We start from the raw sequence: 6,278 nt of genomic DNA, 5'->3' as shown, positions 1-6,278 counted from the left end.
TCAGAGGATATAGTTGCTGGAACTCCAAAATGTGGTATTATCTCTTGTATCAATGCTTTAGCTGTCTCCCGAGCTTTAGCTGTTCTGGTTGGGAATGCCTCTGGCCAACCTGAAAAGGTATCAGTTAATACCAATAAATATCGATACCCCCCTTTTCTTGGAAGTTCTATAAAATCAATCTGTCATTATTGCCCAGGCCCATTGTCTTTCCCAATCTGGCCCATTTCTGGCTTGGCGGTATTCTTGGGATTGGTTTGGAGGCAAGGATCACGTTGTTGAGTTACCTGTCTCACCATAGTATACAAATTTCTGGCCACACTTTCTCTAATTAAATGTTTATATAGAGTCTCCATCTCCCAATGCCTTTTCCTATGTTCTTCCCTTACCAAATGCCATATTAGGCAGGAGGGAATAATCACTTTTCCTTGTGGGGTATAAGCCCACCCTTCTTTGTTATATGACCCTTCCAGATCTGTGATAAGGTTTTGATCTTCCTCGGTATATTTTGGCTTACCTTCTAGGGAGATTCGCCGTCAGGGACTAAAGCTCCTTCTGTTTTTATCTCTGTTTTAGCTACCTGTTTTGCCTCTCTGTCCACCAGCTCATTTCCTCTCTCCAATTCCGAGCTCACTTTCCGGTGAGCCTTAATATGCATAATCGCCACCTTCTCAGCAAGTTGGACTGCTTTCAACAGTCTCAAAATCTCTTTTGCATGCTTAATAGTTTTCCCTTGAGAGCTCAGTAACCCTCTTTCCTCCTAGATTGTTCCATGCACGTGCACAACTCCGAAGGCATATCTTGAGTCTGTATAAATATTCACAACTTTGCCTTGAGCCACTTCCAAGGCTCGGGTCAGAGCAATTATTTCTGCGCTCTGTGCAGAGGTATTTATGGGCAAAGGTCTATTATTTCTTGACTAGTGGTAATGGCATATCCCACGTGTCTTTTACCACTCAGGACATAGCTGCTTCCACCTGTGAACCAGTTTTCTCCGCTTTCCATAGGGTTGTCTTTTAGATCTGGTCGGTTTGCGTACGTTGTTTCAATAGTCTCCAAAGAGTCATGATGCGCTGGTTCTCCCGTGTTTCCACTAAGGAAAGAAGCTGGGTTGACAATGTTAGTAACTACGACCTCCACATCATCCTGTTCTATCAGTATAGCCTGATATCTCAGGGATCTTTGTGGAGAAAGCCAGTGCCCACCCTTTGCGTCCAGCACTGCGGACACTGTGTGAGACACTAAAACAGTCATCTTCTGGCCCAGAGTAAATTTTCGGGCTTCTTGTACATTCAATATTACAGCTGTAATTGCTCTCAAGCATCCAGGCCAACCCTTCGCAGTTGCGTCTAACTGTTTGGAAAAGTAGGTAACTGCTCGTCGATAGGGGCCCAGATCTTGTGCTAATATTCCCAGAGCAATTCCCTGTTTCTCGTGGGAAAAGAGAAAAAAACGGTTTACTCACATCGGGGAGCTCTAAGGCCGGAGCCGACACCAAAGCTTTCTTTAGTAGCTCAAAGGCTCGTGTGCTCTCTTTGCCCGTCCAGATCATACAATCGTATCGTAACAGTTTCCTTTCTCCAGACGGTATTTCCCAAGATTCCAAGTCTTTTGCGAGCTCATTGCCAAAGATGGTAGACTGTTCGTAAATCCTTGTGGCAACACCGTCCAAGTGAGCTGAGTCTTGCGACCACTTTTGGGGTATTCCCATTCAAATGCAAATAATTTTTGGCTGGCTTCATGGGGAGGGAGGCAAAAGAAGGCATCCTTCAGATCTAAAACAGTAAACCAAGTTAGTTCAGGTGTTAATACGGTCAACAGGGTATATGGATTTGCTACTACGGGGTAAAGGTCCTCAGTTATTTTATTTACGGCCCGTAGATCCTGGACCACACTATACAACCCGTCAGGTTTACGAACAGGTAATACAGGGGTGTTGAAATCAGACTCACAGTTTTTCAGTAATCCTATTTATAAAAATCTTTCAATCACTGGCCGAATTCCTTCCTTACCTTCCCTTCTGCGGGCAGACTGGTTAAGAATAGACTCAGTATCTGGATATATTGCTGATCTTTTACTTCCAGAGTAATTTCTCCTTTTTCAAATGTAATTTTTGCACCCAATTGTTCTAACAAATCTCTTCCCAAAAGCGGCTTTGGGGAGTTGGGCCTATGTAGGAATTTGTGGATACCCCATTGTTTTCCCAATTTATACTTCAAAGGTTTACAAAAATATGCCTTTTCACTTTGGCCAGTCGCTCCTTTTACCATGATATAGTCGTTTCCCAGGGGCATCAAGGCTTGATTTAAAACCAAGTATGTTGCCCCTGTGTCAACCAAAAATTCTACTTCTTGTTCTTCCTTCCCCAGCCTCATTATAACCAGTGGATCTGCTAGGGTACATTCCCCAGGTCCCTGTCAATCCTTTTTCACATGGGCTACTATTCTTCCTGTCTGGTGGCTTCGCCTCTTTGCCTTGTTTCTTGGACACCCTCCTTTCCAATGACCAAATTTCTTACACAACGCACATTGATCCTTACCTAATCAAGATGGTTCTCGTCTAGGCCTCCCTTCCTCCTCTTCCCTGACAACTGCTATCCTTCCTCTCTATTACTAAATACTCTCCACGCTTCACCCAGCAACACTTCCAGATTTCTACCTTCTGTAGGGCGCAGCTTCTGGAGTTTGTGCCTAATGTCCCCCGTAGACTGACCCAAGAACAGGGAGACTATTTGTTGTATTCCTACCTCTGACCCAGGATCCAGCGGTGTGCTACGGCGCATTACATCCCTCAATCGATCCAGGAACTCGGATGGGGACTCAGAAGGACCTTGTTTAACTGCATATAGAGCTGACCAGTTTGTGGTTTTGGGAATAGCCCTTTCCATTCCCTTCAAAATCCAGTCTTGATATTCCTGTAGCCTCTCCATATGGGCAGATTTATTAGCATCCCATTTTGGGTCTCGGAGGGGAAATATTCTTTGACATCCCCCCCGTGAGCTTGTAATGGTCTTCAGCTAAATTCTCTGCTGTTTTCAAAATTAATTGCTTTTCTGTTTCTGTCATATACTCTAAGAGCAACTGTATACCTTTCCAGTCTGGATTATGTTGTTTTACGATGAACTGAAAATGCTTAGTAACACTCACCGGGTCGCTTCTATAGTCTCTTGCAACTTTTCTCCATTCTCCTAGATCAGTGGTGGAAAAGGGCACCTTAATCATCATTGTTCCTCCATCAGGTCCCACTGCCTCTCGGAGTGGGGCTTGTAAAGCTGTAGGGACAGTCCTAGAGGCAGTTTTCTTCCTTGTGCGGGAAGATATGGGACCGTCCATACAGTGCCTACTGTAATCATGAGACTGGCATAAAATTTGAGATTTTTATAATGCAGCTCATATTTGTTCTTTACTTTCTTTGTGAGTTCAGGGTTTGTTTTAGGGCACATTGTAATTTTTAGATTTGTTTTAGAATCGAGAAGCTTGGGAGAAAATTTTTGTGATTGGGTTTTTTGGTTTGTTTTTTTTTGTCCATCCATAGTCATTTGTCATAAAGAGCTGAGCATTCAAGGAAATACCAAAACTATTATGATTTGCAAAGTGAAAACCTGTAGTACGTTCTGCACAGATTTGGTCGCCTTCTATTATGCTTAAATTGTGGCCTGTCATGATGGACACCAAACTTCAGGCCAAACTTGACATCTGCAGTATTCAGAGTATGTGCATTTGTCAAGCAATGAGCTAGCAAGTGTCTGGAATTGTTAGGTAGCAATGCCTGATTAAAACATGGTCTATATTCATATGAAGCAATCCCAGAAAATGAAGAGGAATTTGCAGCACTTAAAAAAAGACATCATATTTATGCAGTACAATTCAGGTAAACGTAAAAGAGTTCAAAACCTTCCCTCCTTGGCTACCAGTTTTGAGAGAAGTATGGCGTTGTGCGTAGAACAAAGGGATGTCTGTAAAACTTTCCCTGTTGCATGCTCAGTCTGTAAGAACGTTTCATGTTTTGCAGAAATGCTAACAGCTTCCAAGGTTATACAAGCATGGTAGCTTCCCCCACCATCTTTTCAGAAATACGGAAAGCAGGAAAATCCCAGAGTCTGGAAAAGTTGCTGGCAGAATCGTTTGCCCGAGGTAGGTTTAAAATTGAGAGATTCTTGGCCCTCTTCATAATTCATGTAACTAATTTTCCACAAGTTTTCTAGGCTTGCTTCTGTGGGTCCTATGATAATGCAAAGAGAACAAGTGAAGCTCTAGAAGTAAAATACTTCTCATAAGTTTAATCCCTTTTTTAGTTTAAAAGACCTCATGCACTGTGAACTTGTTTTATAGTCTTCTCCCCAAATGTAGGTGTGGAGAGTCACAGAAAGACATAAATATTGAAGTCTCCAGTAGCTGCATGTTCCCTGTTTTTATTCTAAAGAAATGTTTGGAAGGTATTTCTGAGGAGTTAATGTTGTTTATGTGTTGGGTTTGTTTGGGTTTTTGCTGTGCTGGCTTAATTCTCATTGATTATAGTCTAATCCCTTTGTGTTTCTTTTTACAAAGAAATCCAAGCAATAGTTACCAATATTAACCAAGACAATAGAGTCCTTAATGCCGGGGATCTTTTTTTGTACGTCTTGCCTTTTTTAAGCTGCTTTCCAATTTCTCAGTGGGCAGGAAACTAGATGGCACGTGTTTTTTCCCTTTTGTGTCCTTGCAGAACTCTTGCGTTGAATTTTAACTTCTGTGTTGCCTGTGAATAACGTAGAGAAGTGATACATTGCTTTGTACAGCAATGCACCTTGATTTTGAATGCATGATGAATACCGTGGAAGGAACCAAACGCGAGGAAAGTTTTATGTGAGTGTGTTCCTATATTTCTTTTTTTTTTTCTGAATTTGTAACTGCAATTGGGGAGTAAAAAAATTTCAAACCAAAACCAAACTCCTAATCACCCCCGACCTCCTCAAACACCTAGTGTCTTGTCAGCTGTGGAATGACGTCGCTCAGTGAGTTAACCTTGAGGAGAGATTTTGTTTGGTCCAGACTGTGGACAAAATCCAAGAACTAGCAAAATAAGGTCCTCATTCGCTAGAGCTCTGTGTGGGGAATTGTTATAGGAGAAGAAGTGTTAACTTCTTAGGGCGAGCGGACTTGCATTTGAATCCTGAATTTGTTCTTTTGGCAACACAACATTTTCGCTCTTTCACCCTAAGGAAAACTCTTTTTTTGCCAGTTTCCCATAAAAGCAATCATGAACAACGTTAACTTCATTTGGTAAAACGACTCCTTCTGACAGAAGGGGAAAATATTAAGTATGCAATGAGTGGAGTCACAGATGAATCTACCAAGCAGACCACAATGTTTACTCTCACAGGCTTTACTGTATACGAAGCTAGTGGACTCAAGTAATGGATTGATAAGTGTATAAGCATTTGCAGAATGAGGACTTTTCAGTTAATCTTCTGTAAGATTTTTGTCTACACCAGCTTGTACGCCAGGATCCTAGCTCACTTTCTGTGCTTGGGTCTTTGAGTTTGTTTCTGCATTCAACTTTGTTTCCAGGAAAACATATCAAATTTGTGATCATTACAGCATGCCATAATAGTTAATATGCCAGATTTAAGAAAAACACAGCTAAGGAGCTTCCTTCTTCACAACCCCCCAACATATAAACCCCCAAAATGAAGGAATTCCTTAAACCTAGAAAGAAAGAAATACGCTGTGAGTCACATGTTGCGGTGATGCGGTAGCAGCAGGGTCCTTAGAACCGATGATTTACAAGACCTAATGTCTTTCTGTGGACTTTGAAGGCTGAGTGTTTTGTACTCTAGCAATTTCCTGCTACTGTTATGTATTCATGTAGATCTGTAAGGCAATTGTTGTTACTTTCTTTGCATAGTCTGGTAAAATATTTGTATAATAGGAAAATTATGTTTTTGTGCTACTCTCCTTGGGAAACAGAAACTAAGCCTGCCATTAGATGCTAGGCCACAGTCGTTGACGGAGCAGGGTAGTGTATCTTACATTTTGTGCTACACTTGGTCAAGTCTCATCTCTATCGTATTCGCTGTTACTTTATTAAATTTAGTATCTGCACTTTCTATTTCCAGACAGGCCTCTCATTCAGAGCACAGAGGCATGGTTCTCTCTGCGCCTGGCTTCCCATCCCTATCTTTTCATTCCTTCCTCTCCTCCCTGTAGCCTACTGCTATCGTTTTCTTTCACCAGCTCTCTCTCTGCCGGGCTCCGGAACCCTGTTTTTTCATTTCTCCCTGTCTGTCTTGTAGCTCCTCA

Source organism: Phaethon aethereus, assembly GCF_964289735.1.
Source record: "Phaethon aethereus genome assembly, contig: HAP1_SCAFFOLD_109, whole genome shotgun sequence".
Lineage (NCBI taxonomy): Eukaryota > Metazoa > Chordata > Aves > Phaethontiformes > Phaethontidae > Phaethon > Phaethon aethereus.
The sequence above is the reverse complement of the archived record's forward strand: the minus strand, read 5'-3'. Positions refer to the sequence as shown.